The following is a 13597-nucleotide window of genomic DNA, read 5'->3' as shown; positions in this document are numbered from 1 at the left end:
AAAAAATATATATATACACCAATATGGAGATCTAGTTCACCTCTTTTATCCATCTGAATGAGAAAACGTTACTCCACCCCAATAAGGGATATAAAAGGCACAAATGTATGGGGTATGTGAACTAGCCACTGATGGAGAAGCAGGGTGCTCCGAAACGCGTATGGCAGAATTATAATACCCTAAAGGATATCCTTACAATATGGAGTAATAACAACCTATGATGTGACACTTTCCCAACAAGGCTTGAAGTTATACCGAGACAGCGCGCTGAATCGGAGGCTCGGCTTGTAAACCTGACATGTGGGATGCCACGTGACACTCTGAGCAACACGTGACACGCTTATCACAGGCAACCTTCAGTCCTAAGTACAAGGAGCCGGACGCTTCTATCGGGGAGCAAGACACGAGCGTTCTAGCTGGGGATCTCCTCCACAAAAGCCATCACTACGGTAAAACTGAATAGAATATCACTTTATAGGTCTGATACTATTTATCTTATGAAACAAAAGAGGCACAGATATAAAGAATCATGAACAGTGATTAGTGATTACCAAGTGCATATGATCGCGAGTAATGATTTATGAAATTGGACTAACCATCTAATCGATTTTGATTATCAAATACAATTACTAGTGTTGGGCGAGCATGCTTGGCAGAACACTAATTTTACTCGAGCATCGCGATGCTCGGCACATCGCGGTTTTTGGCCGAATACCGCGTGTGCTCGAGCGCGATGCTCGAGACTCCTCCCCACACGTTTGTTGGCTGCTACATAGCCAATAAACGTGCAGGTAAGTACTGCCATTCACTGTAATGCCGTAGCCATGTGGGCTACTGGCATTACAGTTATTGGCTGGCCGAAACACGTCATCGGGTGCTATATAGTACCCGATGACACGTGTCCGGCTCAGTCTCAGTCAGGGAGAGCTGGAGAGCAGAAGGGAGAGATAGTGTAGGGAGTGAAATAGGAATATTTTAGTTTTTATACTTGTTATAGACCCAAAAGTCCTTTTAAGGACTATTGTTGTGTGTGGCAGCAATATACCGTATATTTTTAGCGCAACCTGCGCTAAATTGCTAAAACTTGTTAGAGACCCAAAAGTCCTTTTAAGGACTATTGTGTGTGGCAGCAATATATATTTTTAGCGTCACCTGCGCTAAATAGCTTGCAATTGTTTGGCTGCTGCAGACAGCGACATTATCTGCGCTACATCTCCTGTCTAACGTGTGCGCAGCCTAAAAATATGTGTGACATCCAGTGTACTTTTTCTGTAGACGGTGTCCGATGTGGACAGTTACATTACCTGCGCTACATCTCCTGTATAACGTTTGCGTATCCGAAATATCAGTGACATTCAGTCTAACTTTTTTGCTGCTGGTGGCAGCGACATTACCTGCGCTACATCTCCAGTATAACGTTAGCGCATCCGAAATATTAGTGACATTCAGTGTTATTTGTTTCGCCGCTGGTGACAGTGACATTATCTGCGCTACATCTCCTGTGTAACGTGTGCGCAGCCTAAAAATATCTGTGATATCCCGTGTACTTTTTCTGTAGACGGTGTCCACTGCGGACAGTTACATTACCTGCACTACATCTCCTGTATAACGTTTGCCCATCCTAAATATCAGTGACATTAATTCAGTGTAATTTTTTATTAGCCGCTGGTGACAGTGACATTACTTGCGCTATACCTCCTGTATAACGTTTGTGCAACCTAAATATCAGTGACATTCATTCAGAGTAATTTTTTATTAGCCTATGGTGACACCGACATTACTTGAGCTATACCTCCTGTATAACGTTTGCGCATCCTAAAATTATCTGTGACATTCAGTGTACTTTTTTCATAGACGCTGCGGACAGCGACATTATCTGTGCTATATCTCCTGTTTAACGTGTCTGCATCCTAAAAATATCTGTGACATTCTGTGTACTTTATTTGCGCATACACTTACAAAACCTGCGCTACTGTATGTGAGATATACTTGCAAGCATATATACCATTTAATATGCGCAAGGCGAGCAGTGGCCGTGCTGCTGATGGTGCACGCGAGGCCGTGGCCCTGGGCGCGGGGAAACTGTGATCGCTGCCAGAGCACAAGAAACACACTCATCCACGATACCTAGCTTCATGTCCCATTTTCCAGGGCGGCGCAGGACACCACTCTCAAAGTCAGACCAGTGCGACCAGGTGGTCGGTTAGATTGCAGCAGATAATGCTTCCAGTTGGTTAAGAACTATCCTGTCTTCCACAAAGTCCAGTCTCATTAGCCAAGAGTCTGGTCAACAGAATCCTCACCCTGATCCTCCTTCCTCCCACCATGGAGATTATTGGCAAACAAGTGATCCCACACTCGGATATTCCAAGGAGCTATTTTCATCGCCATTCCTTAATTTGGGCCTCTCGCCAAGTCTGCTTGAAGAGGGACATGAGGAGGTCTTGTGCCCTGATTCCCAAACTCTGGGGCATCTACAGTCAGAAGAAGATGACGATGGGGAATGGCAATTAGTGTTTCACGAGGTGGATGATGATGATGAGACACAGTTGCCAATAGGTCAACCACAATTAGTGTCTCAAGAGGTTCATGATGAGGATGAGATGCAGTTGTCAATAACTGAGGTTGTTGTTAGGTCAAGTCAGGAGGATTAGTGCAGACGATAAAAGAATTGTCATTTCCAACCTGGGCTGTACCAAAATGAGCAGGGGCGTGAACACTAGCAACCTCACCACCACCAGCATGATCCGCCACATGGCATCAAAGCACGCTAATAGGTGGGCTAAACGCCTGGGTCCACAATCAGTGTCTGCGGGTCACACCACTGCCTCCTCTTCCCCTGTGTTACATGCTGGCCAATCCCCTGTCCAAGACGCAGGCCCGGATGCCTCCCACCATGCACCTGGACCTTCGCAAGCACCGTCAGCTAGCACATCCACTTCTGTGTCCCAGCGTAGCATACAGATGTCTATACCCCAGGCCTTTGAACGAAAGCGCAAATACCCAGCCACACACCCACAGACCATAGCACTAAATGTGCACCTTTCCAAATTGCTGGTCCTGGAAATGTTTCCATTTAGGCTTGTGGACATGGAGGCTTTCCGCAGCCTGATGGCGGCTGCTGTCCCGCGGTACTCTGTCCCCAGCCGCCACAATTTTTCCCGGTGTGCAGTCCCATCCTTACACCAGCATGTGTCCCGTAACATCACCCGTTCCCTGACCAACAAAGTTATTGGAAAGGACCACTTAACTAATGACACATGGACAAGTGCTTTTGGCTAGGGACGCTACATTTCCCTGATGGCACACTGGGTAAACGTTGTGGAGGCCGGGAGCGAGTCGTACCCTGGGATGGCACAGGTGCTACCGACGCCAAGGATTGCGGTCCCTATTTCCATCAGGGTTTCCGCCGCCACCTACGTTAGTGGCTGCAATCCCCCTTCTCCTCTTCCGCCTTCTCCTCCACTTCCACCTCTGAATTATCACTTGCAGCACCAGTCAGCCATCAGTCAGTAGCTGGAAGCAGTGTGGGAAGCAGTGGGGAAGTGGCAACAGGGCGTACTTAAACTGATCTGCTTAGGTGACAAACAGCACACCGCCGCAGAGCTGGGGCAGGGGATAAGGGACCAGACTGAGCTGTGGTTCTCGCCACTCAACCTTTAACCAGGCATGTTTGTGTCTGATAATGGCCGTAACTTGGTGGCGGCTTTGGAGCTCGGCAAGATCACACATATACCATGCCTAGCCCACGTGTTAAATCTAGTGGTTCAGCGGTTTCTCAAAACCTGAGTTACTGGTGAAGGTGCGCCGTGTGTGTGCCCATTTCCGCAAGTCATCGACAGCTTCCGCCAGTCTGGCAACGCTGCAGCAGCGCTTGTAATTGCCAGCTCACCGACTGTTGTGCGATGTGAGCACACGCTGGAACTCGATGTTCCACATGTTGGCCAGGCTTTGTGGGCAGCAGAGGGCAGTAGTGGAATACCAGCTGTAACATGGTCGTCGCCTTTCCAGTCAGCTTCCGCTCTTTACAAGCGACGAGTGGGCATTGATGTCTGACCTCTGCAAGGTTTTACGCAACTTTGAGGAATCAACACAGATGGTGAGCGGCGATAACACTATTATCAGCGTAACCATCCCACTTCTGTGTCTATTCAAACGCTCACTGCTCACAATGAAGGCGGATGCTTTGCATGTGGAAGAGGTGGAAATGGGGGAAGAAAGTACACAGGGTAATAGCCAGACCACCCTCAGTTTGTCCTCTCAGCGCGAATTGGATGATAAGGAGGAGGAGGAGGAGCAGGAGACGGTTGCCTCCGCTACAGAGGGTAGTACCCATGGAAGTTTTATTCCATATGTTCAGCATGGATGGGTAGAAGAGGAGGAAGAGGATGAGGAGATTGAGAGTCATCCTCCTGATGAGGACAGCGAAGTCTTGTCTGTTAAGACTCTGGCACACATGGCTGACTTTATGTTAGGCTGCCTTTCCCGTGACCCTTGCGTTGTATGCATTTTAGCCAACACCGATTACTGGTTGTTCACCCTTCTCGACCCCCGCTACAAAGAGAACATCTCATCTCTCATTCCTGTGGTGGATAGGACGAGCAAAATGGTGCAATACCAGAAGGTCCTTGTGGAAAAATTGCTCCAAAAAGATCCAGCTAACAACGCTGGCTGCAGAGTCCGTAGTTCCTTGAAGCAGAAGAAATGTCCAGCACGTAATATATTGAAACACTGCATCATCTTTATTCTATCGTTGATACAATCAGTATACAAAGGCAGTGATCGTCTGATTGGAGGGTGGGTTCTACAAATGGGTTCTACAAGTTCGTCCGAGTTCCGGCCATTTACAGATCATGATTAAGAACCGTCTGGTTCGAGACATGTCAGTCTGACGAGAGGTGATGGGAGGTGATGATCACTGCCTTTGAATACTGATTGTATCAATGATGGAATAAAGATGATGCAGTGTTTCAATATATTATGTAACGAATAAGATAGGGGGCGGCACCACTGCTCCGGCTGAATACACGAGGAGAAAGACGCTGTATATGGCTGGAGAGGACCCACACGATCGGCGGTGCTCAGCTGTAGAAGCGAGATGCAAGAATCACGGTAATGTAGAACGGAACAAGACAGCGGCACTCACCCGTGTGGAGTCAAATCAGCAACTTTATTATTCGGATGCTACATCAGGCAGGGGGCGGACAATTCAAAACACACGCATTGATCAGCGGCGGCCGTTTCGCGCCAAATGCGCTTCTTCTGGCTGTGCGTCAATGCGTGTCCACACATCACTCCTCTTAAATACTGGCGCAGGCAGCTGTCAAGGATCGACAGATCAGGCTGCGTCAGCATCCAGGTGATGTGTTGATACGGGAATACATTACAGACACAATATAAAAACAATGTACGTGCAAAAAACAAAGGAACATATACAAACTGCACAACAAAAAGCTTGACATATTGAGACATTCACAAAAATGGACTTAGATCGTTCCTATCGTTAAGTCCCAATTCCCCTAGGGCTTGTGTTCGCAATATCCATTTAGCCTCTCTCTGCAGGAGGAGGCGATGTCTATCTCCTCCCTGCAAAGAGGCGGACACAGTTTCAAGGCCAGAAAAAGAGACGCAACTCGTGTCACTGTCATGGGCACTTCTAATATGTTCTATAAACCTGGGACAACCTTTCCCTGTCTTGATAGAATTGAAATGTTCTCTCACTCGTTCGAACAGGCATCTGATAGTTTTACCGATGTAAAAACGCCCACATGTGCACAATAATAAATATACTAAATAAGTACTGCGGCAGTTGATAAAGGTATTGACAGTGTGCCTGATACCAGCAAATTCAATACTCTTTTTCTGTAAATTATTAGTGCACAGTGAGCAATTTCCACACCTGTAATTGCCTTTTGGCAAATTGCTTTTTAGCCAATTCTTGCTCTTCTCTTTCTGTAGCCTACTCCTAACAAGCTTGTCCTTGATAGTGTGACTCCTTCTGAAGGAGATGAGGGGTCTCTGTCCTGTCAGCTCATTAAGAGTTGCGTCCCTCCTCAAAACGTCCCAGTTCTTAAATATGACAGACCGGATCGCATCAACTGCCGCAGTACTTATTTAGTATATTTATTATTGTGCACATGTGGGCGTTTTTACATCGGTAAAACTCTCAGATGCCTGTTCGAACGAGTGAGAGAACATTTCAATTCTATCAAGACAGGGAAAGGTTGTCCCAGGTTTATAGAACATATTAGAAGTGCCCATGACAGTGACACGAGTTTCGTCTCTTTTTCTGGCCTTGAAACTGTGTCCGCCCCTTTGCAGGGAGGAGATAGACATCGCCTCCTCCTGCAGAGAGAGGCTAAATGGATATTGCGAACACAAGCCCTAGGGGAATTGGGACTTAATGATAGGAACGATCTAAGTCCATTTTTGTGAATGTCTCAATATGTCAAGCTTTTTGTTGTGCAGTTTGTATATGTTCCTTTGTTTTTTGCACGTACATTGTTTTTATATTGTGTCTGTAATGTATTCCCGTATCAACACATCACCTGGATGCTGACGCAGCCTGATCTGTCGATCCTTGACAGCTGCCTGCGCCAGTATTTAAGAGGAGTGATGTGTGGACACGCATTGCCGCACAGCCAGAAGAAGCGCATTTGGCGCGAAACGGCCGCCGCTGATCAATGCGTGTGTTTTGAATTGTCCGCCCCTGCCTGATGTAGCATCCGAATAATAAAGTTGCTGATTTGACTCCACACGGGTGAGTGCCGCTGTCTTGTTCCGTTCTACATTACCGTCAATATATTATGTGCTGGATGTTTCTTCTGCTTCAAGTGTCTACACTGAGCCAGCCTTGGCTTGTCCGCGCACTGTGGATTATTGGTGAGCTGGACTTTACTTTTTTTATTACGTATTTCCTTGGCCAACCAAGGAGGGGAGATGAGGGGAACACACAGCAGTTTCAACAGAGGCATGGAAACACTCTCCAAGGCCTGGGACAGTTTTATGACACCCCGCCAGCACCCTCAACCTGACCCGCGGCCTAGTGTCACAAGGAGGGAAAAATTTTGGAAGATGGTGAAGGAGTACATAGCAGACCGTGTCAGCGTCCTCAGTGATCTCTGTGTGCCTTACAACTATTGGGTGTCCAAGCTGGACACGTGGCACGAACTGGCGCTCTACGCCTTGGAGGTGCTGGCCTCCCCTGCCGCCAGAGTTTTGTCAGAGCATGTATTTATTGCTGCTGGGGGCATAATAACTGATAAGTGCATCCGCCTCTCAACTAAAAATGCTGACCGGTTGACTCTTATAAAAATAAACAAGGCCTGTATTGCCCCTGACTTCTCTACTCCACCAGAGGAAAGCGGCTGAACATAAAGGCACTCTAAATGTGGCTTTTATGGTGTATTGAATACATTGCATTCCCATACACCCCTTTCACCACTAAAAAGGGTATATGGTTCAATCTCCCTTTTCTCGTTCTCCTCCTCCTCCTCCTCCATTATATAAAAATGCTTATTAGGCTGCCCTCGCTCCTAATGTTTTAGAGGGTCAGCTCGGCAGCGTGCCCTCAACCATAATGTTTTTGAGGGTCACCAGCAGGCCCTCAACCATAATGTTTTAGAGGGTCAGCTCAATAACAGACCCTCACCCCTAAATTTTTAGATGGTCAGCTCGGCAGCAGGCCCTCGCCCCACAAAATTTTTTAGATGGTTAGCTCGGCAGCAGGCCCTCGCCCACAATTTTTTTTAGATGGATAGCTAACCAGCAGACCATCAATCATAATTTTTCAAGGGTGTGTATGATGCCCTCCTTTATGTGTAATAAAGGGTGTATTGGAGTGCCAGTTCCTTGTAATTTTTGGCAGCCCTTTCCCTTAGTGCATAGGCTTTATGAGTGTAGGAGTCCCACTACCTGAACTATTGTACCACAATGTGAATGAGGCCCTCCTTTATTGATATACAGGTTGTATCGGAGTGCCTCTTCCTTGTAATTTTTGGCAGCACTTGCACTTTTTATACAAGTAAATATACAGAAAAGAATGTTTCCTAACAATTTTTCCTCTAAAATCGATTTTTATCTTCGGTTTGGTGCGTATTATTGTCAGTCTGTAAAAGTGGCGTACTACTTGGACAACATCGTTTCCAGCAGCGACCTGGGAGTCCAAGATGCATCCAGACATCCTCCCCATGCAGTTCCCGAACCATTTTAGTGGTGTTTCTATCAATTTCGGACCTTTTCATGTCAACCAGACACCCTCTTAACTTCCATCGTGCTCGGATGCTCAGTAGAGCACCCGAGCATCCCGAGGTGTTCTACTCAAGCACCCGAGCACTTTGGTGCTCAACCAACACTAACAATTACTAACCCATACATTTTATTATATATGAACTCTATACAATTATGAACAAGTGCCTATTTGTGACATTTTATAACATTTTATGAATTAGCATTTTATGAATTATTATTTGGACATGACAAAGTTTTATGAATTGAGACTTGGATATACTGTAATATCATCTAACCAGGTGGAACAGTGTTACTGTTTGATGAACTGGATACACAATAGATACTGGATCGTGAGACTTTCTCCTGACTCTCAGAGATTTACTGTGAAGGACTTATTGATGAATATTCCAGCTACTTAATTTGCAATCTCTCTGTTTTATCTTTTTAAAGATATTTTTTCAAGGAATATAGCAAAATATACAAATTTTCAACTGAACTGTATATTGTGTATAATATTGCAATTCCACAACATAATTTGTATCTATTAGGGCCCCCTTTCTTGGTGTATTGTGGTTTATTTTATTCAATTTTAGTTCTACTGCTTAATAAAATACCGCTTTTTAATACAGTTCTGGGTGATTGAGTGCCTGTTATCAATACTATTACCGATTTTCCTCTCTGGACTGTGGGGTAGTCCATACACAAGAGCACCTAGGTCCAATTGGTGAGAGCGGTAAGCCGCTATATATATATATATATATATATATATATATACAGTATATATATTACCCAAATTATGCCTCAAGGCCTGTTTAAAAGTTTGAGCATTGACTTATAGGATAGCTACTTTACATCTGGTGGCATGAAAGGCTAAACTTTCTTGGTCTCTGCTCTTTTCTATCTTCCTTTTGACAGCCGCATGTCGACATTTTGAAAATATCAGTGGAGACTGGGCAGGTAGACACATTACTGGAGATTTTCTTTCGCTGCTGAACTGACACATTGGAGACCTTCTTCTGTTGCTTTGTTTTTAAATCAAAGGATCTACACTAGTGTTCGCTCCTGATTTCCTGTAACACATAGACTAACTGTTTTATCTAAATTTAGTTAGTTAGAAGTTTATCACTTTAAACTAAAAACTAGCATGCACATAGTAAATATTGTCCCATAGTACCCACCATCACTTAGAGACTGAACACTCAAGCCAACATCAACCTACACATGCATACAGGCAACCAGAAGTGACTGACCTAGTCTTAGGGCAAATAGAATAGAGGAGGAGACACTAAGCTCAGAAATATACATGGTCAGTCTTAACATTGACAACACCTGCCTAATCTTACGTAGATCCTCCTCATGCAACCAAAACAGATTTGACCTTTCGAGACATGAACTCCACAAGACTTCTGAAAGTGTCCTCATCACAAGGTCTATCAGTTCTGGTGCGACAAACACGGCAGTGGAAGATTCTCGTATGCTTTGTAATAATGAGATCACAGATGTCCATGCAAGTACCGTGCAACGCGCATTACACAAGGAATGTTGGCCCGAAAAAAGGTGAAGAAGCCTCAGCTTCAATATCGTCATAAGAAGTCTCGGCTCGAGTTTCCAAAAAAGTACGAACAGTGGACAGTAGAAGATTGGAAACAAGTGATTTGGAGAGATCAGACGAAAGTCAATAGACTGGGCTGTGGTGGGTGCAAATAGGGCTAGAAGAAACAAGGAAAAAAAGGGGCTCACGGATCGAGAAATTGAAGGAACTATCAAGTTCGGTGCAGGGAGCCTGATGATATGGGGTTGTTTCACAGACACAGGTGTTAGATATTTGACCAGGATCGATGATGGTCTCAATGCTGAGCTATATGTGAGTATCCTACAAGCAGTGGCGTAGGGATCGCCATAGCAACCATAGCAGTGGCTATGGGGCCCTACGCCTTCTGTTTATTTATTTTTATTTTTTTTTAAATTTACACACACACAGGCAGCCAGGCCCGAGCCGCGGACCGCCCGCCCACTACACTAGACTAGTGTAGTGGGCGGGGCGTGGGCGGTCCGCAGCTCGGGCCTGGCTGGGGAGAAGGAGTCAGGACTGGAACAGGGCACACGCGCAGCAGATGAGGTAGGCAGTGGAGGGGGCCGGGATGGGGGCGTACCTGATGGACAGAGCCAGCCACCAGCGCCGTAGCGCAGGAATCCTAAGTTCCGGATCATCAGTTGAAGCCGCGGCTGGCGTGTGTGGGGGGGTGGGGCCTGCGGCCGCCGCTGCCGGCGACTTGTGGCGCCATTGTGAGCTGCAGGGCAGGCTAGGGGAGGGCCGAGGGCGGGCACAATTAGTGGGTGGTCCGTCCATGGCCCAGGCCGGCTCGGGCCTGGCTGGGGAGGAGTCAGGAGCAGTCAGAGCAGGCGAGCAGCACAGATACAGGTAGGCAGTGGAGGGGGCCGGACCGGGGGCGTACCTGAGTGGAGGGAGGGAGGAGGGACTGGAGCCAGCCAGCCACCAGGTTGGAGAAGCAGCAGAGGGAGCCGGACTAAGGCGGTGGAGGGGGCCGGGCCGGGGGTGTACCTGGAGTGGAGGGACTAGGGACCCATGCATTTCTAGCTACGCCCCTGCCTACAAGATGAGTTATTTCGTATACTCGAGTACTATGAGTATAAAAGGACAACATAGTATTCTAGCCGGACAACGACCCGAAGCATACGTCGAGTTTGGCAAAGAAATAGTTCAATGACAATGAAGTAGACACACCCATGCAAGCTTCAGCAGCAGTGCAAGTTTCCAGCAGCAGGGCATTACTAATTTAAAGGGCGCACAATGGGCATTTCTACTATGGAGGGGGCACACAGAGCCAGAGGGCATTACTACAATGAAGGGGGCACAGTGGGCATTATTACTGTGAAGGGGGCACAGTGGGCATTATTACTGTGAAGGGGGCACGGTGGGCATTATTACTGTGAAGGGGGCACAGATAGGGCACTAAAACTGTGAAAGGGCACAATGTGGGCAGAACTACTGTGAGAGGGCACACTTCTGTACAAAACTACTGTGAAGGTTGTATAATGAGGGAAATACTACTGTGAGGGGGTACAATTATTTTTAAGTATTGAGGGGTGCCAGAGAAAGGACCCGCACCGGGTGCCAAACACCATAGGCATGCCACTGAAGCAAGGAACTATTTTCTCCCCACTGCACCATTGAGCCACCAGCGCTCCACAGCAGCAACACAATGTCATCACACATCGTTCTGCTGATCTTTGTAGGAGGAGGAGCGGGGCAGGCTGGGAATCAGCCTCTGCTCTTCCTACACAGCAGTGCGATGTGTCACAGTATCCTGCTACTGCTGATGGGGAGCGCAGATCATGGGAGGAGCCACGGGGGCTAAGGAGTGGAGTATTGTTTGTTTTTTTAACTTCCTGTGAAGGGGGCACATCTGGGCATAACCACTGTGAAGGGGGCATTGGGCACATATCTTGGTATATCCACTGTAAGAGGGCACATATCTTGGCATATCTACTGTGAAGGGGCACACATCTTGGCATATCAACTGTGTGGGGGCATATATTTTGGGATATCTACTGTGAAGGGGGCACATATATTGGCATATGTACTGTGAGGGGGCACATACAGTATCTTGGCATATATACTGTGAGGGGGCACATATTTTGGGATATCTACTGTGAGGGGGCACATATCTGGGCATATCTACTATGAAGAGGGCGCATATCTTAGCATATCTACTGAGAGGGGGCACATATCTGTGAGTAGACCTAAGGGACTGAAACACTGGGTAGAAAATAAAAGTAGGCACATAAGCACTGATTCACATATATCCGCTCTTTAGCATGCTCTGGGTAAGGTATTTAATCTATAATACATGCTGTTTCATTGCTGTAAGCGTCGTGCAAAATGCCACAAGGGAGCCCACTAAGACTTTATCGCCCATGGGCCCTCATGAACCTGGAGCCGGCCCTGAGTCCAGGTCACCTTCCATTCCTGCATTGTCCAGCTCACATATCCATTGTGGGCACATTTAGTAGTGAACAGGGGTTAGTATAGACAATGTGACCGGACTATGGCCAAGCAGCCTCATAAACAGAAAGCTGTGATGCATCTTTTTATCTCTCCTGAGCTACCAAACGGGCTAGCTTTCACTCTCCAAATGCATCAGTGAGCCTTGATGAGCCTTGGACACCCATGACTGTCGCTGGTTCACCAGTTGTCCTTCCTTGGACAACTATTGGTATTTACTAACCGCAATATACCAGAAGAACAACACAAGATCTTCCATTTGGGAGATGCCCTGGTCATCTAGCCATCATATTTTGGTCTTTAAAAGGGTTTTCTGAGATATTTTTACTGATGACTTATCCTCTAGATAGGTCATCAGTATCTTATCGGGGGGGTCAGACACCCCGGTCGTCCCTGTTTGAGAAGGCACTGGCACTCACAGTAGTGGCATGGCCTTCTCTCTGCCCAGCAAGCCCAGTGTAGTACATTGTATAGGAGCTGTGCTTGGTATCACAGCTTAGCCCCTTCCCTTCAATGGAGCTGAGCTGTACCTAGGCCATGTGACCAATGAACATGACATAATATTGCCTAGCTGTGAGAAGGCCATGGCACTACCACAATCACCGGTGCCTTCTCCAACAGCTGATTGGCATGCATCCCGGTTGTCGGACCCCCACCGATCAGATACTGATAACCCATTATACATTCACTAGAGTACTGCAATGACTTACAGTAAAACAATAAACATGTAACAATTGGGGACAATAGCCACAAACTTTATTACACTGCTAAGCTTGGGTTATCATTTTATTAGCATTCAATAGTTTCAACTATTAATGGGGATAGGTGGAGGTTAGGTTTTTGTTGCCTTAGGCGATTGGCATTTATAGTAAACCTTGTCAGGTAGCACAAGTAATCCTGCTACTAAGGCCTCATGCACACGACAATTGTGGATCTGCAAAACACGGAAGCCGCCCGTGTGCCTTCCGCAATTTGCGGAATGGAACAGGCGGCCCATTGTAGAAATGCCTATTCTTGTCCGCAAAACGGACAAGAATAAGACAGGCTATATTTTTTTTGTGGGGCCACAGAATGGAGCAACGGGTGCGGACGGCACACGGAGTGCTGTCCGCATCTTTTGCAGCCCCATTGAACGGAATGGGTACGCACCCAAGCCGCAAAAACTGCAGCTCAGATGCGGACCAGAACAACATTCGTGTGCATGAGGCCTTAACAAGGAGAAATAACCATTTCAAGAATCAGGGCCGACTCAAGGTTTACTTGGGCCCTTGTGCATCAGAGTCAAAGTGATCTTCCTTACGGCTCAACTTTTTTTTCTTTTCAGTATACCCATTTTGTCAC

General features: G+C 46.8%; 1 protein-coding gene across 3 annotated transcripts in view; it reads right to left on the bottom strand.

Annotated features, from left to right (window-relative positions):
- Positions 1–13597, bottom strand: part of LOC120994584 — a 74857-nt gene that overhangs the window by 33660 nt on the left and 27600 nt on the right. The window lies entirely within an intron of this gene.

Source organism: Bufo bufo, chromosome 3 (genome assembly GCF_905171765.1).
Source record: "Bufo bufo chromosome 3, aBufBuf1.1, whole genome shotgun sequence".
NCBI lineage: Eukaryota > Metazoa > Chordata > Amphibia > Anura > Bufonidae > Bufo > Bufo bufo.
Note: the sequence above shows the minus strand (reverse complement) of the source record. Positions and strands in the feature narration are given on the sequence as shown.